The sequence below is a fragment of the Phaethon aethereus genome (genome assembly GCF_964289735.1).
Source record: "Phaethon aethereus genome assembly, chromosome: 14".
Taxonomy (NCBI): domain Eukaryota; kingdom Metazoa; phylum Chordata; class Aves; order Phaethontiformes; family Phaethontidae; genus Phaethon; species Phaethon aethereus.
Window position 1 is genome coordinate 6794305 of NC_138590.1, and position 26221 is coordinate 6820525.

Below are 26221 nucleotides of genomic sequence, written 5' to 3' on the forward strand. Positions count from 1 at the left end.
ACCAACCTTCCAGTGAAAATCTTTCATCTTCTTTATGTACAGATTGTTTTCCATCTCCCTGCAAGGCTTGTAGTTTACAGAACCAATTCACCGTTAGGGTCCCACCATGGGAGGGGGTAAGATAGCATGGCAGGCAGAAATTTAGGTATTGTGACATTGCAGATCCAGTTAATGAACTCAGGGTCAGTATATCAGACAGACGTTTGAGCTCACACCTAAAATGTAAGCAATGATTTAAACAACAACTGTATTTTTCAGCCATGTTACCCACAATATATGATACATTGTTAAAATAATGTTACATTTCCAAGAGAAATTAGGGAAAAAAAGGATGCTGAAAATCAGGATTGAATCTAATTTTTCAATGTCCTCAGGCTGAAAAGACAAAGAAAACTTAAATTAACATTAGCTTTAAATTCACTTCCATTAATTCTTCCAGGATGCTTCTGTCAACTCAATGTGTCTCCTATCTATATTCTAGAAATAAAATAATTACTAGTAGCTCTTTTTACTTTGTGCACTACCTTTCAGTCTTGCACTGAACCTGTAGTACCTAGGTTATTCAGGCTTGGAATGAACTATTGGTAACAGAATATCTGCCCTATCTTCATCTATACACACAGACATATGACCAGGTTAGAAAAGTATCTGTATGTACAATATAGTTCTTTATTTAACAGGAACAGCTTTCTTTTTTTACCAGAAATGGTATCTTATGAATGGATATTACACAAATAACATGTTTTCTTTATTATAGTCAGTACATTCTCTACATGACTGCCAAGTTGACTGCATGCACATGCATTTGTTTATGAAAGATTGCAGGTATTCATGTCTGTGGACTATCCAAGATGAAATCAACTGAATCTTAACGGAAATCCTTTATCTCCCCATAGCAGTCTTTAATTAACACACTCTGGGTGTTTTGGAGCAGGTACTTTGTCACATTATAAAATCTGAAGCTTTAGTACTTGTAAAAAACTAGGGGGAAAAAAAAATTAATTGATTGTCTTAAAATGAAAAGATTGATGTTTCAACACAAGAAGAAAAAAAGAATATGGCAAAATAATTAATGAAAACGTGCTACTTCACTCTTCTCATGCTGAAAGGTAACAGCTGAAACTCAGGAGCATGACATTAAGAAAGACTTAGATACACATCCTAAATAGAGGGAAGTTTACTTTTCTAGCAAAGGACAGAAACCACAAACAGAAAATGAGGGAAAAAAAATGTTCTTTATTTGTGGATTTTTTTCTGTACAGAATGTCAGCTGATTGCTGATGAACACTGACTTGCATCACTCCCAAGCTAATAGCTGGAATATATCCAGCATTTGATTATAATATTAACAGGCACTGAGCACATGTAAGCTGATTCCCCTGCTCCTTACACTAACTTTACACTGATGGAATTCCCATAGATTGATTACAGTTATTCTTGGTCTATATGAGAACAGGTATGAGCAGGAGGAATTTTTATTGTTTTCTCCATACGTTGTGTATCCTGTCACAGGTACTTATTTATTCCATCAAAACTCTGCATATTTTGAATGATGGCTTGCCATAAGTCTGAAATCGGCCACTGCAACTCAATAAACAAAGTCTCTGCTCTCTCACCTCTACGTGAAAGACATAGAAAAAAAAAGTTATAAAATGTAAAATGCTGAGCTAGCTCTGTGGCCTGAACTAGAATCCAGCCTTATGCATAGTAAAAGGAAATCATTAGATGGTTTTGAAATGTCTTAAGTTAAGTGGCTCCAGTTCATCTCCTGGTGGACATTAGACCTTATCTCACGTTCAGCACACAACTGTTATAATGTAGGCCACGCAGGTTCCAACTCTCTGAAGGGACATGAAGTCTAATAACGATGGACACTGGCATAGTGTTTTGTTCTGCTAGATGCAGGTAAATGCAGGTAAATGAGCTTGCAAATATAAGAAAGCCATTCTGAATTCATTTCTGTCAATGAGATTAAAGCAAACACCACTGAATTCTGGTTCTTAAAACAAAATTTTATCGGGTCTAAAAGTAATTCTATTTAAGAAGTTTAGTTGGGATTTGCAACAGATTTTATGACGCATGAGTGCCAATACGCTACAAAGATTTACACTGGACCATATGGTAGCTCTTCATTAGATTCAAAAATCAGGCAAATAAAAGATCCTTATTATATTACTTAAAACACCTCTTGTATGAGCAGATAGGAGGAATATTATCCCTCCCTCCCCTTTTGTTTTAACAACAAAAAACAAGTTATTGAAGAAGGAACAGAAAGAGGTAGCTCTCCAATCACAACAATTTATAACAAGTCATCTGTTATATCTCAAAATGTTCTAACTCAGGATATAACAAAAATAAACTGTAATACACATACAGTAATAATAGTATCAGCCAGTATTTAAGAACAAGTACGGACATCACAGCCATAAATAGCATGGTTTCACACACTGACTCAGATTTTTTGCCCACTCATGTTCACTCTGCAGTAGAAGTAAATCTTACGTTTTACTGACATTTAACTCCCCTTTTAGCCAAAGTTGCACATATTGGAAAATAAATACAAGTCATAATGGAAAATTCAGAATTTCTGGGCTTAAACAACACAGTGCCTTTGCAGGCAGGGTTCAGTGTGAGACATAGCAAATTCCCTCTATGCATCTTTTTGATTCTGGAGCAATGTCCTATGTCCAATCCTCTATCTTTTTTATTTGCAAAGCAGCCTATGAGTTCCTTGGGATGGGGTGCTGTCCTAACTGACACACAGAAAAGTCAGTGTGTCTGGACATGAATGTATATATACTCCATAAATATAGTATATCTAGAATTCAGAATCTGATAAAAAATAAAAAAAAAGAGACAGTAAGTCTGGAATACCGTAAGTTTACAAATTCCTACATTGTTGTCAACTTCAAACATAATACATGCAGGAAGCCCCTAAGTATAAGCAAACACGTATGCGCGTATGTATGCTTGTATGTACATAGCATAAGCCTCTTCCTTGCCCTATCATATGCCAAAATATCACACGGCATCTTATACCAGAATATGCAATACATTAACAGAACTCCCAGGTGAAGACCCCTCTCACAGTACATGGAACAGCTTCATACTTATCTTTTATCCTCATGAATGAATTTCAACATGATGCATGTATTGGCACGCAGGAGTGAGTTTTGTCACAATTATATGAAACAAAAACCTGAAGTTCTGCCAACTGCATGGACACAGGATTCTTGAAAATTTCTGAATCTCACCAGTGGGTATGCTGCATATTAATAATGATAAAGATCTGGAAAATAACTTCTGAGGAGAGGCAATCTTCATTACACTGCTCTGTCGGGGGGGTGGGAGTGTGTGTTAATGCTGGAGATGGAAACATCCACAAGCAAGAATCAGTCAAAAGGGCAATGACTGCTCAGTGATCCAATGGATAAACAAATCACTTGTATTTCTTGAGCAAATCAGTACTCTTCCCTTGATTTTCCCATCTTTCCAACTATTTGTTTACTCAGATTTGAAACGCACTGTACATGCATATATTTTTCTCAATAATGTGACCAGCACCACTTACTGAATAATTACGATTCATATTCATTAGTTATTCTACCTAATCCTTTAAAGTTATAGTATCTACTATTCTAAAATACTAAATCGACTTCAAACTAGCTAGAAGTCTTCAATACTTGGTTGGCAGTTGAATCAGTCTGGGCATGTAGGAAATAAAAAAGGATGAATGGTATCAGCACTTTATCAGTTTTACAGAGTCTGCCCACAGCTTTTTTTTAAATATATTTCAGGAAAGCAACTAGATAGTGAATTTCTTACATTCCTAAAAAAAAAAAAATTAAAACAACAAAATGAAAAATGCATCAAAATCTGATTCCAACTTCCATTAAGATATAGGATGCATGGATTGGTCCTTCTCAGAAGCTAAAGGATTCTACTAAATATGTATCTTCTCTTTCTCAACTACTTCACCTCATAATCAGAAATCACTCCTCTGTGAAGGCTTTACAGAATAAGAAAAATAGGTCTACAAGGCCACTGTCTCACATGTAGGATTGATCTACATCCTCCTCTTTGCATGTTGGCTCCATTAATTGATACAGTACTGGATAATAACAATCCATTAATAACTCTGAATGTGGTTTTAATGGAAATGGAAATGTGGAAAGCATTACACTAATAAAAAGAAATGGAACAAGATTTATGCAGTAACAATAAATATAAAAGGAAAGCAGAACTGAAGGCTCAATTATGATCCTGACCATTCAATATCAATCTCTTAATTTTTCCCATGACATCAGTTTTAACATGCCATTTGAGATACAGGCATGTTCCTGTGGAATGCCTATAGGGAGCCTACAGCTGGAAATGGATGAATCAAATTCAGAAACCATACATCGTTTCCACTTTTATTCTCATTATTGAAGTAAATTCTGAACTATATGCAAGGCTCTAAAATAGTCAGTCTTTTTTATTCATTTCATTTGAATAAGATCAGAACATTCACTAACTCTTTAACTTGTTCTTAAGAAACTAACAGCATTTCTTAATGATTCTTTGCCAGGTGACTAAGTAGTTAAAAATTAATTAGTCTGTATTGTTCATTAAGCTATCTAGAATGTATGGAAGGCTATTCTAACCAGCTGGAGAGCTCTTTGGAATGTGGGCATAAATTCATTATCTTGATGGGAAGAAGTCATCCAACGTCAACAAGTGCACTGAAAACAGAAAGCCAAATATTCCTAGACAGATACTTAATTTCAGATCCTGACAACTTTTTTTTTTTTTAATCCAGATACAGTGTAATTCACTGACGTATGAAAAGGCAGTTGGAAATACGTACTACAGAAACCTACGTTAACACTATTTGGATGCAAGCGGTACACAGGACCTAGGGTTTCCACACCACCAACTTGACTTTATTTTGAGCAATATCCTGTTTCCTCAGGGATCTATTTAAATCAGTGGAGGTATCATTTAAGTAAAGCTTTGCCCACTTGATCCTACCTCCATTGCAAGAAGATGTCGCATTCACCTTACTAAATTGCTTCAGGTGTAATCATCTCCTTCATTTCATCACTGCATTTAACTTTCTAAGATATTTTATCCTGTAAGGGTAGGAAATGAATAAAACAACTTTCTCTAGAGATATCTTTTTAATGCACGTAGGTACTTGTATACATACAGCCTTTAAGTTAGTTTCTGTGTGCTAATAAATTAAGCTTCAGATCACAGGAGTACTAATAACTATTTCTTATTTCCTACCTTCTTCCAGATTCTACTAAAACACTTAAACAACTCTGTTCTTTACATATGAACACATCAGAAAAGTAACATACTGAAATTAACTGATTGAGAAATGAGGCAGAAGTGATACAGCCCTGATAATGGTCATAAAACAAATCACTAAGAACTCAGAAAAACAGGCCACGTTTGCAGATCTAGTTTTCCAGCTGGCATACATAAGCATAGCTCTCAGGAAGTCTACCCCAACTGAGATGCCACCTCCCCCTGAATTAACAATTTAACTCTACTCTCTACTGAATAATTGTGTAAGATATGTAAATGAAATTTCTGTCATGCTATCAAGTATCATACCATCTAGCAGACATAATTTGAAGTGTCTTGATTTTTAACATACTGCAGTATTCTATCAGCACTGAAAATGTGGAATATGAGTCACTGGAGAAAAGGGATTAATATTGTCATAAAATAAAAATGAATTAACCTGAAGGCAAACACAGAGTCAGTGCCTAATTTGAAAATTACTGCACTAGACATTCTAAGAAAAAAAACTGCACTTCCAAGTAACTGCTTATACATTAGAATATTGCCGTGGTTGCTGGGTAGAATCCAAACAACGATCCACCTATGCCTGGATTTTGTCTCCCATTGCGATATTTAGGGTAAAGGGATAAGATAATACATACATCACAATTACAGAAAGATCTAACAACAAACGGAATTTCAATATGACTGTTACTGCCAGCATTTGGTTAGCTTTAATCTACCAAATAGAACTGCAGAATACTACATCATGTCTATCCTTTCTCAAATTCTACATACTTTAGACTTAATGATATTTGTATCAAAGAATGCCATCAATTAATTCTAAATGCAACAATTTGGTAATCACTTTGTCACAAAAAAGCATACAGTAAAGTCAAAATTAATTTAAGTACAGCAATTGCAAGCATCACTGTGAAGATGCGAGTTACTTTCTAAATGCAAATCAGATTCAGAATATTGTTTTAGTTTCAAAAAAATCAATGGCTGAAATATAGTGTGGATGGGCTACACTTGATGCTGTTACTCTACCAGAACACATAGTTTGCAGACCTACTGAGAAACTGTATAAATTGTAAGATTTTTCCAATATGTTATTGCAGAAAGGGTAATTCAAGTACAGTATTTATAGGGAAATCAATGATAAACCATTAGTTTGAGAAAAATGTTTTTGATCAAGATGAGAAACGTATGACTTCAAATAAATTTAAGAATTTTGTTTCTTTCATTATCCTCCTTCTCTGTTTTTCAGGCTAGGGAAGGCCAATTCTAGATGACAGATAATGAAATTTCTGTACTGGTAAGGAAAAAAAATCCTGTTATCCTTCACTGTATTTGCATAATTACATTGTATTTTTAACAAGAAAGTCAGTATAGTGTTCAAATTTAATTGCTTGTGTGTCTGTATGTTTGTTTACATTTATTAAACTCTATAATATAAATACATCAGGTGAAGTAATATAGTTTAAAAAAAAAAAAGCAGCTCTAAAAAACTGCTTCTCTGCAATAATGAATTTTAGAGGGTTGAAGGAAGAGAATGCTCCCCAATTCTGAGCACTCAGAAGGCCACACCTAGAGTACTGTGTCCCATCGTGGGTCCCCCAGTACAAGAAAGACACTGAGAAACTGAGTTCCAAAACATGGCAAATAAGATGGTTACATGAGGGAACCAGGATCATTTAGCTCACAGAAGAGAAGCACCTGCAGGTGCACGCAAAAGGACAAATGGCAAGAGTCAAGTTGCAACAAGGAAGGAAAATTCCAACTGGATACTAGGAAAAAAAAATCATAATGAGGATGGCTAAGCACTTGTACAGATAGTCCAGATTCTTCATCTCTAAAGTGTCTCAAAATTCATCTGGAAAAGGCTCTGCACTTAGAAGCTGACTCTGCTTTAAACAGGAAGTTAGACTAGATGGTCTCTAGAGATCTTCTTCAACCTGATTTTTTGTTTGATGCTATAATTTCAAACCTTTGTGAAAGAATGAAAAATACTGCCAATTCAGAACAGCACATAAAAAATACTTTCTTTTAATATTTTATATGAATTGCCACCTTAATCTTTGAAAAGCAAACAGAGCCATTGTAGTTATTCTTCAAGAATTCACAATTCTGAGGTAACGCTGTAAGACATGAGCATTTGACAAAACCCAGTTCATTTCTAAGCAGTATTACCAATATAATCAACTCCATGTGCTAGTCAAGTTTTGAAGGCAGATTGAGGCTTTGATATGTATCTGGCAATATGTATAGCACATGCTGATAAACGTTAGCATTATACACCTTACTGTAACCAGAAAATACTAACATTTTAACACACCAATAACACTGTTGTAATTAGATATTAATAACAAGGAGTTATTATAGTATTATTTATACATGTATTTTTAGTTACCTTTGCTGTTTAACATTAACTTTCAAGAACCTTAAAGCAAGAACATGCATGCGAGCAAGGAAGTATCAGGGCTATCTTGAACACTCCTGGAAGAAGCATCATTAAGATGTTATGTCTTCAAGAAATGCTTGTCTACATCTGAACAAGTTCAGCTATGATACTATGAGAAACAAAACCATGTAGAATATGAGCCACCTTAAAGGGTGGTCCACAGGTAAATAGGATACCAAATTAATGAAACAGGAAAACAAGATGTCAAGTTAATGACACAGAAATCTTCCGTGGAAAAAAACAAATGACCACTGCCAGACTGTGTATGTAAGTTCACCATAAACACTATTAAACTGTGCAAGTAACCCTTTTTTCAAAACTGGATATGCAGAACCACTCTGATATCCTATACTATATGTAAATATATGTAAATATCTACTTATTACCATTAAAGAGAAAAAACATTTCTGATATTAGCTCCATGTACTCGGTTGATTCTGGTTACTTGGCCCCATGGACCAGCTGTAAAATCTGGATGCAACAGACTTCACAAAACCTTTGTGAGAAGCTTATGAAATACTGTCCACAATGAACAGACAGTCAAACTAAAGAACAGAGATTAAATACTGTTAAACTGATCCTAATACGAAGTAGAGCTGGGCAAGATATCTTACCAGAGGAGCTGTAAACCCAGATGACTATTTTAAACAAATTTATGTTTGAATACATCAAATTAGATAGCAGAACTCAAACTTTCACATAAAAAATATCTTCTTAGATAATTAAAAAACCCTGATTAACTGTTCAATCTGACATGATGTCTTCCTTGATAGCGTATCTTATTTTTTGAAGAAAAAAAGAAAGTATAACTTCTTATAACTTCTAAGTTAAGGGAAAAAAAAATTCTTGGTGAGAGAACAGGAAAATCTTTTGGGGGCTTTGGGGGCTAAGCTTTAGCTTCCATTGGCACTATCTTAGTTTCAACCAAACACAGTTTTACTTATTTTCAGAATTCCACTATGAAGATCATAGGCACCATCTCGTGATACATTAAGATTGAACTCAAAATAATGTCACCTACCCAATTAAGAGTTCTACAGACCTGAAAAGTTACAGTGAAGATAGAATACAGTAAAAGTTAAAAAAAAAACCCAAACGAACAAGACAAACTTTTCTGATTCAGACACAGATCATGGAGAACTTTCCAATGATAAAGGCCATAAATATATATTTTGCATTAAAAAAAACCAAGATGCAACCGGAGCATTCCTTGTCTTTTGAAGCAAAGGTGTGATCATAGTCTTCCCTGCCTGCCTTTCAAGCTTTTTTTGATTTATAAACACCCCTGGGTTCATGCAATGAGATTAACGGTTTATATGTAGATTCATTATTCTCTTGCCAGCAACTGTCTTTACCCAACTACTTATGATTACTCCTTACTTGAAACTGAGCTGAAGATTTATTCACTCCAAGCAATGTCTTGATTAGCATACAAGCTTCTGCATCAGCCACCTTTCAACCTTCATTTGCATTACACACAAGCTGGATATAGATACAGTTTAGCCCTGAACTAACCAAGAACTTGCTATTGTCTTTCAGCTGTTTAATCACCTATACTTACAGCAGTCATTCTGCAAAAAATAACCCACCTAGTGATGGGAAACATGTCTAGGCAGGCTACAATAAAATGAAACACTGAACTCCTGCCTATTTTATACAATCGCATGAAAATTAGAGGCATTAAAATCTATACGGCTTGCTCACAAAAAGATTTTTGCATCAGTGAAAAGGAACCAATTTCTTGTTCATGTATTCATTGTTTAAAAAGAAAGAAGTTCTGGGTTTAATTAACAATTTTCTGTTCTTTTTTGATGCAGATGACATTCCCTTGAAAGAAATTCTTTAAACTGACCTCTGAAGCTTGGTTTCTAAGATAAATTTTTTGCAATCACAGCTGATTAGGCAGGACATAAATCTGAAAAACTGACACTGCATGGAATTACACTACCACCTCAAAAAATCATTACAGGACCTATTTTAGGGTTGGAATCAAATCCACATTTTAATTCAGACTTATGATGCAGAACTCTATTGACTTTTGTATTCCTGGCATTGGTCAGTCTGTTTCCTTCATGCTTCACTTAAGGAATATAGGTTCACGTAGGAGCATAACATTATTTCAGGGCTGCTATGGTTAAAACCATTACATATATTGGAATCATTTCACTCTTACATTGCTGATCCTCATAGTCATTTGATCATGTTCTCCCTCTTGTAATACTGCAATCAACATGCAATGATGACTTGGGCAGGAGGATTCCTGGGGATTAATGACCACTTGGGAGGAGCTGATGTCCCAAATATAGCCTAGGGCCATTAACTTCATTTGTTCATTAAACTTTAGGAAATGCTTCATTATGAGGTTGCTACCTCTATTACAACACTGAGGAATTAAATGTATAGATATTTTAAGTTTCTCATATTTTAGCTAGTAAATGTCAGACGTATCTAGCGGATTTAATGATCCATAGAACTCTTGAAATTGTGTTTCATGATTGTGTTGTTTGTAATTTCAGATTTTAAAATAGGAAGTGTAAAAACTTATGAAAACTTCAGGATGAGAAAGTAAAATATTCAAAAACTGAATAAAGATGTTGTGGTGAAGTACTCAAGAACCACAGAAGTATATACAGATGTGTATTTGGGCAAAGAGGGTTACTAACAACAGAGATACAACTTGCTCCTGATAAAGAGTACAAAAACAGGCAAAGAGACTTTGAGAAGTCTTCTCAGGACCCTCAACACTCACCTTCCTATCAAGACTAAGCAAGCTTAATTTCTTATTTCTAACAGTCCCATGAGTGTCTCCTTGATCTCCTTGAATTAATGTATTAACACTTAATTTTTAGTTTCAATCTGATATGAAAGTGATGAACATTTACAGAAAGTAACTCCTTCCATGGGTGAAGCTAGTGAGAACATGGGTAGTTTTATCACCCCAATTTGGAAAATAAGTTGTTCTTTTAATTTTTCAGAATAGGGTTCCAGAATTCCTACTCCAAAAACACTTTTCCTGCATTGGACATGAAGTATCAAAAATTCCTACTGAAGAGACATCCCACAATGTAATTTTAAACAAATCAGATGATATACTATTTAAAGTTTAGTTTAAATAACATGGATGAATCTTTTAAGTTAGAATGCCAACAGTCTTAGTTCAAAGTTCATAGCCACACAATTCTGCATTTAAAAGCCCAATTTCTAAGCCTAAACCCAAGCCAGTAATTATCAGCTCTTGTTCTGAAGACCGAAAGCTTGAAACTGTAAATTACTGACTGACACTGGGGGGTCTCCAGGTTTAGGGATTCTGGACTGTAAATTGATTTCATGATGAACTCTAGAGCGGAAGAAGAGTTGGCTGAATCTTCTGTGCAAGTTGATTTACTGATAGCGAAACATTTCTAAATAACATGTTAATTTTAGCAATATTAAAACCAAAAAATTTTGAATACCACTATCAATAACTTTAATAATGTCAGACCTTCATATAAAAAGCCTGTTTTGACAATTAAGCAAATGAACATCAATGATGTGAAGATATTCTGGGCATCTACATGTTTCAGTCTGAAAAATAAAGTTTTCATCCAAAGTCACTCAAATGAAATAGACTCTTTCTCTGAAACTCAGTGTTTTTTTCAATATGGCATAAAACGAGAACAACATTCAAGATGTGCGTGTTTTACCCTCAGAGTACTAAATTATTACAGCTAAAAGGAGGCTGTTTTCTGTCTATTTGGCTTCCACTGTATAACTGCTAAACACGTTCTTCCTCAAACAAATAGGAAAAAGAATAGCATTATTTTAGACAAGACAGAATATAAAGGCAAGATAAGCTCCACGTAATCAATATGGTCACAACACTGCTGACAGTTTCTTTTCTTTCTATTGTTCTTGAGTCAGACACCTTCTGACATGCTAACAATGTTCTTAGTCACAATGTGAAAAAAAAATCCCTTATTCAGAGCTCCAGATATTACTATGTAACATAATCTCCTAGTAGAAGAGGAAAAATTAAGACTGGAATTTTCACTGGACTTTTAGGTATCTCAGTGACAACATTCCATTAAGATCAGACAGGTGGCTGATTATTACTTTATGCATCCGTGAATGTGCCACCAACATTGCCTCCCCCTGATGTCTTACACACATTTGCCAGCTTGCATAAAGTGTGTGCTCCTGCTTTTTAGTCATAGAACTTAAACTGAAGTAATGAGCCGAGACTTTCAAAGGTCAATCCTGCCAATCCTGGATTACAGAGCAAACACTGTTCTATGAGACTCTGAAGATCCCAACTAGTATGTGTTTTGCAGTTTGCTGCAAATCTGGAAATGCTCCAGGTTTTTCAAGCACAGTATTAGACTTTTTCATAAAACCATAGAGTAGTTTGGGTTGGAAGGGACCTTTTCAAAGGCCATCTAGTCCAAGCCCCCTGCAGTGAGCAGGGACATCTTCAACGAGATCAGGTTGCTCAGAGCCCCGTCCAACCTGACCTTCAGTGTTTCCAGGGATGGGGCATTTACCTCCTCTCTGGGCAATCTGGACCAGTGTTTCACCACCCTCGTTGTGAAAAAATTTCTTCCTTAGATCTAGTCAAAATCTGCCCTCTTTTAGTTTAAAACCATTACCCCATGTCCTATTGCTACAGGCCCTGCTAAAAAGTCTGTCCCCATCTTTCTTATAAGCCCCCTTTGAGTACTGGAGGCTGCAATAAGGTCTCCCCAGAGCCTTCTCTTCTCCAGGCTAAACACCCCCAACTCTCTCAGCCTGTCCTCCCAGCAGAGCTGTTCCAGCCCTCAGAGCATTGCTGTGGCCACCTCTGGACCCTCTCCAACAGGTCCATGTCTTTCCTGTGCTGAGGGCTCCAGAGCTGGACGCAGCACTGCAGGTGGGGTCTCACCAGAGTGGAATAGAGAGGCAGAATCCTCTCCGTCGCCCTGCTGGCCACGCGGCTTTGGATGCCGCCTGGGGTCCAAGTGCACATTGCTGGCTCATGTCCAGCTTTTCATCCACCAGTACCTCCAAGTCCTTCTTGGCAGGGCTGCTCTCAATCCCTTCACACCCACCAGCCTGTACTGATACCGGGGGTTGCCCCGACTCAGGTGCAGGACGAGCACCTCATGAGGTTCACACGAGCCCGTTCCTCCAGCTTTTCCAGGTCCCTCTGAATAGCATCCCGTCCCTCAGGTGTCTCAACCACACCACTCAGCCTGGTGTCATCTGCAAACTTGCTGAGGGTGCACTTGATCCCACTGTCCGTCATTGATGATTATTTTTTAAGGAGTACTGGTTCCAATACAGACCATCTTTCAAAGATGTCTGACTGCTTACTTGAATTAAAGTGACCTTTACAGAATTACTACTGAGAACATTGTAAAACTGCGGAATTATTTGGACCTTCGCCTACCAAATGCTAGCTGTTCTCGCTAAATCTCAGCACTTTTACAGTTGCCTAACATCTAGGCATAGCATTAACAAATAAGATTATACACTTGAAGTATTCTATTTAACTAATAATACACAGGAAATTAGCAAGGCATAATTAGCTCCAGTCTTACTCGAGGTAAGAAAAGGCAATAAAAAGCTATTATTTCAAATGTGGAAAATCAAACAGGTGATTTTATAGCACGTCAGATGACATCATTACTCTCTCCAGACAAACGTCTAAGTGTTTGCCACAATGTGCCATGGGATAAAAATGGTTCTCTGGGCTCTACTGGAAAGATCGATATGGAGAACAGATGTTATGCAGGCTCTTTGTTTCATTTTTGGAGAACCAGTCAACTAACTTAAGAAGAATGAGAGTAAAATTTTGGCAAAGAAGCCTCACACAAGCTTCAGAAGCATCATAAACACTGCAAGAACAGTACTGTCGGTATTGCACATTTATCAGGCAAGCTATTCTGGACAAGTAATGTCAGAAATTATGAAAAGAGAGACAACTGCTTACAAAACTTTCTTTTTAAGTTGTCTCCTATTACAATCTAATGTGAGGACTTCACTTTTAAAAAATTGTCATGTTTCACTGTGACGATGAAAGTGAATATATTAATGTTTCAGAGCTGTTAAGAGTTCCCTAGCATTTCACAATTGTAGTGGTAAAGTCTTGGGAAGAAACAGCTTAGATGAATTACCAGGAACAGGGTTTTCCCTACTGCAGGGACCCTTCCAAGAAAATTCTTTTGGAGATTTTATTCACACTCTCCATTCAACCAGATGTATACGTGAAGTCAGTATTTATTTCCAGTGGTGCAGAAAGCTGAGATTCTGCCCTAATGAATTACACAATAGATGTAAGAAGAAAACAAATAAGTAAAATACCACAAAAAGACCACTGAGTTGACCTGAACTAGATACAGAACCAGGAATAGTAAGAGATGAGGGATTGTACTGGCAAGGTGATTGGCCTTTTTCAACAACACTCGGTAGTCACCTTATAGCTGTGAACAATCAAGAAAAACTGGGATGCACTGCCTGCTTGTACTTATCATCAGTAATGGACAAAAGACAAAAATATTCTGCCTATTTTCCTTCTTTTGTAGCCTTTCAAAACTACAAAAACAGACATTAAAAAAAAAACAGCTCAGGAGGTATTTACAGGTTCTATACTTGTAGTTCCTTGATAATCCCTGTCCTGAACTGATTAAAATACATACAAAGCAAATCAACACCCAACAAAATCAATAGGATTATTCCGGCAGCTAGCCCTCACCCAAGTCAAATAGTTTCAGTTTACAATCATGAAGCAACTGCCCCGGAGTGAATCTGATAAAATGAGTGTATGCCACTCCCTCCCCTTAGTATACATTCAAAAAAACCTCACTCTCTCTTCCCTGGCCTTATGAGCTCACCAAGCAGAACCAACGAGAGCCTGCTGCTAACCTTTCCAGTATGCTCAAAAGAGAGTGCTGCTGTGGTGTAACTCACATCCAGGTGCCGGCTCAGCATTATCAATAACATAGTACAGATGCATACATTTTTCAATTCTCTACTAATAAAAGATAATCTGATACTAAAGAGTGGTCTAAAACCAGACTGAAAACAAGTCAATTTAATCAACTATAACCACATTCAGGAAACGTGAGGATATTTCACTGTAATTACTATTTTTGGAATTGAAATGGGCACAGTTCATACTGCTCATCTTAAATGATGTTTTGTATCCTCTCTGAGGCACTTTAAGCAGAAAATACTTGGCTATAGAAAATGTTTATTGTTGAACTGCTATGGCTGTTCTCATTAATCCGCTCTCATTTGCTCTTTCCAAGTGCAATAATACTTCTGATTTCAAGGGTCACATTCAAATGCCACTATCCCAAGGACTAAGTAGAGAAAATTTAAGCACAGGCCAACATCTCTGGGATTTGCAGAACCTTCTGTAAAGTAAATAAGGCCCTTGTGGCTTATCAGTCGTTGGTGTGTTCAGCTCCCTAAATTAAGAGAATTGAGGGGATTAGTTAGAGGAGAAATGAAATGTACCTAATTAATTCCCCAGATCCCTGCAGATTATATGGCGTGTTTGGAACACCAGGAAACTGTGACTGAAATTAAAAATACATACCTACAGCAGTGATGCTGGAAAATGCAGCCTTTTTTCCTGTTACTGCAATATCATTGTTATATTAACAAGAGCTATTACAATTCAGAATTTTTAATCATTTTATAACAAATTTTCCTGTGTTATGTTTTTCTTTTTTAAATGTATCTTGAAGACAGAGCTGCGAATTCTAAGCCTCTGATGAGCAGAAGACACAAGTAATGTTGGGAAATTGGTATTACTTAACCTTGTAAATTTGTGATGGTTTAGCTTTGTACTGTTTGCTTCTCCCCTCTCTCCCATGCTCTGTTTTTGTCTGTCTTTTTGTTCATCCATTACATAAAATATCAACAAGGTAAGACTTTATATGCTACTCTCAGTGACAGAGATAGAAACTTGGAAAAACCCAGGGGAGCCTCAAAGACTTTATCTGGATTTAAGTAAGGTCAGGAGGAAAGCACAATCAAACTTAAAATTTCAGGGAGAAAAAAGGGAAAAGGTAAAGACAGACAACTAGTTCTAACAAAAGACAAATGAAGGCGGTTTGAATTTGTGAAAGTCTGAAATTAATTTTATATTGTATTTCCTCATTCTGTCCCACTTTGGAAGAAGGGCCTTAGTTGTCTCTACATATTCTCACTTCATAGCAGGGAAGAAAAAAAAAATGCTGTTTATGGAGCAAATTATAGAACTTCTCAAAAATTATCTTCAGGATAAGATTACATAAAGATTTCTCTAAATTCACATTAACGTCTTCAGAGTTCTGCTGTTATAGATATCTTTTCAAACCACATGAACTGAAACTAATATATATGTTTCTGCAGTTCCAGTCATTTTTACTGTCTGTGTCCTGATTGTAGGTTTTTCATGTTTTCCTAATATGGAGTGTAAATAAGTATCTTTCCTTGTTTGTCCATCCTCTTTTGTGGTCCTCTAACATGCTCTCATCCATGTAATTGAATACCCACTAGGGATGAATGTTATTTTTCTGTGGGAGCCAGTAAGTAGGAAGATTTAAAAGTAGAATTTCAAAGAAAGGGGTCTTAGCAGCAAAAAAGGAACCTCTGCACTCCTCTCATCAACAAACTATGTGACAGCATGGAGAAGGGATGAAGAATGTAAAAACAGTTAGCTCTGCAAAACAGTAGGAAAGATAGTCAAAGACAGACAGGAAATCAAGTGCTTTTTCATACATTCTGTAAATACGGAAGATAATCTGAATTGACCACAGAGAAGTATACACAGGAATTCAGCAAAACCAGTATTGTGTGAAAATCACTCAGCTACATCATTTCCCACAGGACAAAACGATCCAATTTGCAACCCATCAATCATTTGGCATAATAATGGAAGTAAACACAAAATAACAGACGGCTGTCACAGGATCAAGGTCTTCTACTTTGGAAATAAACATTTTGTGATTGCTCCAGTATTTATTTTCCATAAAACAGATAATTATAAAATAAATAATTTGTTTTACTATGGCATTTATGTGGCAGCAGGAAACAATTACTTGGTGACATTTTATTTCAACAGCATTATCGCTGAAGGAAAAAAAAAAGGGAAAAAAGGCTGAATACTTGTGGATGTCTGTCACATATTCCATTTACTTAAACAAGAGCCACTGACTGACAAGAAGTAATGCCATTTTAAGGGAAATCAAAAGCCAGTAAACTACTACTACGCAGTTGTCTTCATCTGCACATTTCTGGACTTTAGACATTTTAGAATGGTATTGTTCATGTAAGACCTACACACTTTCTAAAAACATCTAAAAATTTACAGTTAATAAGCTACTTATATATTGCAACTCAACTAAAGCTTACTGTGGGGTAGAAAGGTATACGGTTAAGACATTTTTTATAAGGATGATCGATAAAGTATTTGATTACAAATGTCAACAAAAATACAGAAAACCCATACCCTCAAAAATCCTGTCCTCCTATGTTCCCTTTCACTAGTAATACTATAATTCAGCAGTTTCAGTTCCTTGAAATGCAAGGCCACATTGCCTCCATTTTTGAGAAGTACTGATTTCCACACCCCGCCGCCCCCGCCCAGTTTGACATCTGAATAAACTGAAAAATAATCTATGTTAAATTAACTGAAAACTGCCACATGCTATCAGATTTCACGTGCTACTCAGAATTTTTCTCTCTTGGAACATCTAACTCAAATTTGTAACCCAACTGAAATTAAAGTGAAACTCAATGCACCTCAAAAAGCTCAAGAATCTCAGGTAGTACTGTTCATGTAATGAGGCAGGCTAGCAATTTCATACACCCCTAGATCTTCTCAATTAACTGTTCGCAGAAACTTATTTAAGCATCTGCTTAGCTCTCATAAAGCACCTTAAGACATACCAGGTTGAGCCAACCATCTATTAGAAATCTGCAAAATAAATTAACAGTGCAAATGTTTCCAAAGGGAAATATATGTAGTATGAGCAAAGTATTATGCAAATTTTGTTTTTGCAGTGATTTAACCCTGCCATAATATCTTATGCCATTATACAAGCAGTGCATTAAGCCATGTCATTGCTGACAAAAGCAGGCAGGATCTGAACCAGATATCCTGCAGCCTCAGCCTCAATGTATGGATGCCTTAGGGGCACGCTACCTATTAATTTAAAATTCTGGAACTAATTATGTATGTCAGGGTGACCTCTTTCTAATCTACATTCATCACAGAACACAAGCCTTCTGTCTCCGTTGTTCCCATAATAAAATAGCTGTTGACAGACTTATATAATTGACTGTATCTGAAGTGGACTCATACCATGGTGCTACATGAAACTCTATGTAGTCCCAGCTGAATAAAGATAAGCAAAAATAATCCAACTATCTCAAGTAATTAACTTCTAAGGTTTCATAGTAACATTGGAAAAAAAATATTACCCATGATCTTAAAAACAATGTTGCAGAGTATATAAAAGTCACATTCACTGCTGAGCTACCAAGAAATTATTTGCAACATCTAAAGATGCATGTAGCATAAGATCTCACAGAATCACAGAATCACTAGGTTGGAAAGGACCTTCAAGATCATCAAGTCCAACCATTAATCCAGTGCCACCATGTCCCCTAAACCATGTCCTGAAGCGCCACATCCACACGGTTTTTGAACACTTCCAGAGATGGCGACTCCACCACCTCCCTGGGCAGCCTGTTCCAATGCCTGACCACCCTCTCGGTGAACAAATTTTTCCTAATATCCAATCTAAACCTCCCCTGGCGCAACTTGAGGCCATTTCCTCTCGTCCTATCGCTAGTTACTTGGGAGAGGAGGCCAACACCCACCTCATTACAACCCCTTTCAGGTAGTTGTAGAGAGCGATGAGGTCTCCCCTCAGCCTCCTCTTCTCCAGACTAAACAACCCCAGTTCCCTCAGCCGCTCCTCATAAGACTTGTGCTCCAGTCCCCTCACCAGCTTCATTACCCTTCTCTGGACACGGTCCAGCACCTCAACATCCTTCTTGTAGTGAGGGGCCCAAAACTGAACACAGTATTCAAGGTGCGGCCTCACCAGTGCCGAGTACAGGGGCACGATCATTTCTATTTATTTATCCCACATATAGCTTGACATCTTAGAGGCACATCAATGAAATATGCATCTATACTTAGAAAGGCCTCTGAACTTGACACTGGGATTTTGAGAGGTGCCTATAAGAGTTAAATACCTAATTCTCATTGAATTCTAAAGGAAACAGAGAAGAAAATCACAGTTAAGGTTTTCCATAACAGGAGAATTTTGTTAGAGCATGCATCTTCCACTGGACCTCCACCCACATTAAAATGAAAAATACACAGAAAAAAGAGCTACTGTTGCCTTCTTCCCCAGCCTACCTTGGAGTTTCTCTTAATCACATTACTTTAAGAGAGGCTAGACTTACAAACAGTCCATTTATATGCCTGGCTCAGAATACTAACATGATGAAATCCCTCAAGTTCATTTTTCTCTGGCACTGTGATTTCCAGTAAGGCTTGTGATCAAAGGAATTCCCCATGACTTTAAAATAATTTAGACAGTGCTTCTGAAAGCATCCAGCTCTGTACACCTATTCACTTCATGAGTAGTCCCACAATCTTAAGCCAAGCTACTGAACTACATGTAAGTCTCCACAGGATCATGTTTCTGCTGAAGTGAAGAGCTTGAAAAGGCAGCAGTGGAAAAAAAAACAAAAACAACCAAACAACTTCACTGTTTGGCATGTTTGAACAGCGAGATGAATTGGAAAATCATCATTAAACAGAGACTGACCTCTGAAATATCCTGGCCCAGCAAGCACATGTACTCTAAGGAGACATGAAAGCTGCAATACAGACTGAGATACAAAATGCAATAAGCAAACCTTATAATAATATGAGGAGACATGACAGGTACATCTTTTTTGAGGCAAATTGAATTTCTAGTGTTCGGGAACAGAGAGTTTAGTGAAGCAAGAATTCATCTGTTTTTCCTCTTAGGAAAAAATTATGAGTACAGCTACACTACAGAAAACTGGAATAACACATTAAAAGATGTGAACAAGATTCAGCTTCAGAGTCAAAAATACATTTATACTTGGAAATGAGTATTAATTTCTATTGCAAGGAATGCATCACATGTCTTTTAAAAATCACAAAAACAGTCTGTTCTATATAAATGACTTGCAATGAGGAGAGGAGGAGAGGGTAAATGCATTAACCGATCTGTGTGATATTATGCCATAAGATTCTTATTTAATCAGTTAAAAACATTGATTTAACATTTAGTCATCAGTTATAAACATTAGTCATCAGTTATAAACATCAGGATTTTCAAGAAATAGGTAAACATGATCTTCTATGATACACCTCTGAGCTATAATTGTAGATCAGCTACATGCTTGAACCAAACCAAAGTTTGGTTACGCTTTCCACTTCTATGCGTAACTTATTCACCAAATCAATTCTATTCTGCAGTAACATTACTCAGTTTCTCTCCTATTTAATGCTTGATTTTTTTTCCAATATTTATTTATGCTAATAATTAAAGATTCAGAACTATTGTTTCACTGAAACATGTTCATTTCACAGTGGAGTGCTCCATTCGAACCCACTTCCTCCGGAAATGATGGACACACCATTTTTTAAAGGCTTCATGCTTTTCTAGAAGAGACACTTCAGTCAAATATGTTACTTGGCTCAACAAAAACATAGCTGGATGAAGTTCTACAGTATCTTACGCAGAGCATACTAGACAATCTAACAGTCAACTTTCAGGGAATCTAGCCACAGCTATGAAATAACTTCCATAGGTCTAAGGACCTATGTTTGCCACGTCAGGTAAAGATGAGGGGTTTTTGACCTCATCTTCTCCAACAGATGCCCTGGTATGTCATTTCCAAATCAGGCATTCCCCTGAAAGCATTTCCTACATGGCAGAGCAAGCACATGTAATACGCAGTGTAAGGACAGGACAGAATAGCATAGCATAGCATAGCACAGGACATCATCGATAGTCCTTAAAACCTGAGGAACCACTACTTTATGACCAAGGTTAATTTTCATACAGTTTGGTCGCATATTTTGCCCATTTGAAATGTCAATCACTAACATTCTAAGAGTATATGAACAGATCATGTTTACTGAAAAACATATGTGAACTTTACTGAGTACAAAGCTGAGTTCCTGTAACAAAACTACTAAGTGGGACTAGCGAATCTGAGTTTACAAAAATTCCCTGTTTATCTTCAGAAAAAACATACAAGTCAACTTAATTTCCCAATGACTGGCATTATGCACTCCCTGAAAGGAGTTTCTCAGTAGAAGTCACTTTTGATATTTCATACTTAGTGGCCTCTCTGAAAAACAAAAATGTACCATTTCAGAAAATGTTCACAAAATATCAAGTACTACAATAATTGAGCAAGTAGTTCTTTAATAGATCAGTCAGCTTATCTAATGCTTACTGTTTATACTCTTCGTGTTCTTACTGTAACTTCCACAAAAGGTGGCATTTCTTTGTGAGATTGCACTGCTTTAATTATCTTTTAGACTTCCTACATGTAAACATACGCTTTTCTCAAGACACAGTTTAACCTTCTTTCTTTGTCTGCTTGCTTGGGGGTTTTTCTGTAAGCTTTTGCTTTTACCTCTGGAATGTTTGCATCATTGCCAGGTTCTATATATTTTGTCAGTTCTATCCAAGCCTCCTTCCAGTGCTTTTCACCACTGCTGTATCAGCAACAGTTCCAAATTACAGAAAAATTTCCAGTTAGAAGAACACATTCTTATTTCTTTCATTACTGGCAAAAATATTTCTAAGGAAAGATGCAAGCAGATGATACATACATCTGGGTGGGAATTTTGAAGTAATGGCTTAAGGACAGAAACACTCAACTCCTGCAGACTTTTAAGACATCTAGAGGTGCAACTCCAGAGCTGAAGTTTTGTTCTCATATTAGCTAATATGCTAAGCTAGGAATGAAGAAGCTGAAATTCCAAATTGTGACACATCCAGAAGTCACAATAATGGGGATTTTGTCTTTTTCATAAAATGGATAGTACTTTACAAGTTCTCATATAACTTTACTTAAGCCCTTGCAAGTAGGAATCTTGTCATCTCCTATAGGCAAAGGCTGTCCCTACCTCTTTCTTTCAGTCTCAAAGGAAGGGCTTTTGTGTATGCCCATTTGTTGCAATCGGGCATAATTCCAGGTTTGTCAGAGAAGACAATTTTGCTGAGCTTCAACTGCTTGGCAGAAACTGATTTTGCTGAACATCTGCCTCAGTTTACTTTTGTTTATTTGTTTACCTACTTAGTATCAGTCAAAATAGTATCACATTCCTGGAGATCACGCTTTTCCAAGAATGAATTGGTGGGAAAACACACATGTCGCTACTAATGTTGAAATAAATCTGCTATTTTTATGCTAAGAAGATTCAGAAGTACCTGTATGTTTCACAGGGGTTACCTCACAACAAATGTACACAAGGAATTGTTTTACTATTGTGATTCCATAATTTCTGCTTGACTTCGCAACTTAAACATTATAATGTATCTGTATACTTTACACTGTATGAGATGACAACAATAACATCTGCTTTCAAACCTTACACTTTAACAAATTAAAAAAATGCTAGTACTTTGAAAAAAATTTAAAAGCTTCATATCACTAATAAACAAGTTATGCAGAAGATTTAGTACATACTGCAGGCAACCCATATACTAATAAATTATACAGCACACTATACATCTTCAAAGTTGCATTTTCTGCTGTAGGGGCTGGTGTAAGAGCTAGCTGGAAGGAAAGTATATTTTATCAATTTTTCCCTTCTTCCGAGACAGAGCAAGCCATTAGAAAAATAATTTCTTGAGCTAATTTGCAATTGTTCAAGTTGACCTGTATGCCTGTTTGCATTAGGTTTTTTTTAATAATTGTATTTTTAAGACCCTCCAAACACTATATTTTTCCTTGTAATCCACTATTTGAGATTCTGTGTGGACCGCATTATAAATATAGCAATAATCTCACTTCTGGTATAGCCTGCTCACACAACATAAGACAGGTAGGAACACAGGAAAATGGGGCACTAGAGCTTATCGATGCATAGCTGTCAAACCTTTTATTCATCTCAAGGTTTGCTGATTTCTGGACAAATGCACTATGGTTGAAATCCCACTGCAGAAGTAAAGCTTTCAAGGTGAAATAGTATTTCATTTTCATTATCAAGAAAGAAAAGAAGAAATGTCTGCAGTAGCAGAATTCCATTGCAATATGTTAAGACTGGCAATTTTGTGACATTGTTAAGTGTAAATAGAATAGTGTTCATGGCTGTCTTTTCCCTTTCTCCTGATCCCTATTTCTTTCCTTTTCTTTCTCTGCACTCTTCCAGCACACAAGTTATAAACATGAAGTGTTGCACCAAAAAGATGTGCTTTTGAGGCATTATTCAGAATATCACTGCCTTCTCTAGAAATAGAAGCCACCGCTCCGTCTCAGGTACTTTACAAAAAAAGGAAGAAAATGGTGAATAACCTTATTGTTACATATTAAGCATAGCAGTACCTTTACATATTAAAGAACCAAATTGCAATATTTTGTCTGGTGCAAATCGACACTCTTCCAGAAGAAGGCTGCCCTCTGTCCTTGATCCTATAAATTTGTCACAACACTGTTCCCAGTACTGCTTTACCAAACATGAAAAGAAGCAGCTGAATCTTCACTGTAGCCGTAAAGCAGGGGCTCTAGCTGCCAATACTCCATGTCCTTTACACTTCAGTTAGCAGTGTCCTCTGCTGAACAACTGCCTGGAGGGAGCACTGCCAGACAACATGCATTTTATGACCGTACCTACCCATGAGGTTTCCCTACTGCTGCAGTGAAACAAGGAAGGGAGCGTGGGGCCGAAGCAATCAGCCAGTCCCAGTACTGGCCAGAACAAACTGGTAATGTGGAGAATTTTTTTTCCAAATTCCTCAACAGAGAACTAGCATTATATACTACCGAAAGCTCCCTAGATTTGGTTGAATGAAATCATGAAGAGGAGATCCACTACTGGCACAGGAAGCACTTACACTATGCAACACATTTTTAGTCTGAACACCAGGCTTCCCAGGAGAAGCCCACATTGGGCTATGTAAGGAGCAGGTGAAAAATAAGGCAAAATAATTGTGAAGACAATTATTTTCTTACCTTTTCTCTGAAGCAAGAGGAAGGTCTTTTTAAGCTCTTGAAGAAGTTAATATAGAACTGCTTCTTCTGAAAAAGAAACAAACAGCTTTTAAATCCTAGTTTATTTAGGTTTTTTAAGCCTTTATTTTCTTCCATATATTAAGAGCTGGCCGTAGTGAAATGCTTCTACAATGAATTTCACCCACTTTTCTAGGTTTTGTTTTAATCTGCCACAACATTTTCTTTTGTTTTAGATTTAAGCAAATGTACCCATGCTTTCTGTCTGTTAAAACATAGGGTTCAGGCAAACATTTCTGTATGTGTTCTCTGTGTTCATTAACTATTGCTTGACCTATGTTTTCAAGTATTTGTTATTCAGCTTATAACGTAGTTAATTTGGTCACATTACACAGGTCCTGTTTCTCTGGTGTAGAACTGAAACATCAAACACACCCTTGGGTAAAATTCATGCATTGTCATTCATGCCTGCTTACATATGATTACATGCATTCACACGAAAACTGTGAAGTCCCAATATTTAAATAGTCAAACATAAACACAATTAAAACAAAAGAAAACACACAGGAAAAAAAAAATCTAACAAACACACTCCTTTTACCCCAGCAACAAATATTTCTAGAGGCCCTTGTTGCAGACAGAGTGAACAAAAGTCTCATGAGCTTCTGAACCGTATTAAAACACGGTGTTAGAATTATAAAATAGAAAGGTAACCAATTAATAGAGTGAACCCACTGTCTGAGAAACAACTTTGAAGAAAGGATTTTAATTACTTGAGAAGAAAACAGTAAGACATGGCCATGGGAGGTGGGGAGGAAATCAGTAGGAGGACAGTCAGGAGGGCCAACTTCAAACCCCGTGGCTAGTGATAACAAATGAATTTATGACTCATTACACCAAAACTTCCCACCCACCCTATCAGGGATTATATTCAAAACAGAGTCATTGATAGCTTCTTTTGCTTCTTGTTTCTAGAAGAGGGGACCAGTGAGGTCTGAGGAACAGAGAGAACTGAGATACCTAGCTAATAAAATGCATCAATAATACAGTATCAGAGACTCTGGTAATCACTAGAGTTGAAGGGAAAAGATTTATTCAGGGTAAAATCGATGGTTATCTCACGGCAGGAATAGGGAGGCACTGCACACCCTGAAAACCCAGCCGACCGCTTCTCGATAGCATGAGAGTCGCCGGCCTGACCGAGGCCGCTAACCGCCCCCTCAGGCTGGACCCCATCGCTCCACGGCGCCCGCTCCAAGGGGCCGCGCGCGGCCACCCACCCGCGCCGGGCCCGGCGCCTGGGCAGCCCCGCCCAGCAGCAGCTGGGGCAGGCGCCCCCTCACAGAAAGCAGAAGCGCGGGGCAGGGCGGGAAGGCGCTGAGGGGCGCCCGAGGCCTCGGCCGCCAGGCGTGAGGAGGCCTCGGAGACGCGCTTGGGTATGTAGGGGCCGGGGACAGGAAGGAACCGAGATGTGATTGCAGCCTGCTGCGTTAGGTTTCTTTACAGTCAGCAGTATCATTCTTTCTCTGACTGTATCGTGTGACAGTTGATTTTTGCACATTCTAGGCGTCTCCACTACGGAAGAGGAACAGGGGCAACGGGTAGTGCTGCACCAGCCTCAGTAGAGGGCCCTGGCATAAAGAAATTCAGTTCAAACCAGTCCACAAAAACCTGGGAACATATTAACAGTTTGAAATACTTACTTAGGCAGCAATGAAAATGTTGCCCCAGTGCCCCAGACGTTATATTTCTTGGCTGTAATCAACAGTTTATGGCACCCAAATGTTTATTACTATGTGGGGGAAAGAAAAAAAAAAAAAAAAGATTAAACTATATCATTCCCATCAAAACACTGAGAGCCCTACAATATCACTGTACTTTATTATTAATGGATGGAGATGAATTGCTTGATGTTGCAGCTAAATTGGGGACAGTGTTTCATTGATCTGTGAAAAGCAAAACACTTAACATGTCAACAAACTGCATCTCCAAGACAGAAGAAACAACTCTGTTCCTAGGAAAGTTTATCTCCGACCTCTTGGATATATGGTAAAGGGTAAGTCTAAAACATCTGCTGTAAGATAGGCTTCAGAGAAATACAATTAACACCATGTCCAGGAATGATGAGAGCAGGTGTATCCTGGATAAAGTCACTGACAGGAGATCACTTTGTTATGCCAACACAATTTTAGCTTGGAAAGAAAAAGATTTGGAAAAGCCTTCATTGAAAAATCATGTAGGGTTTAAATGACAAATTATGCCAAAGGATGAAGAGAATTGCAGCTCGTATTT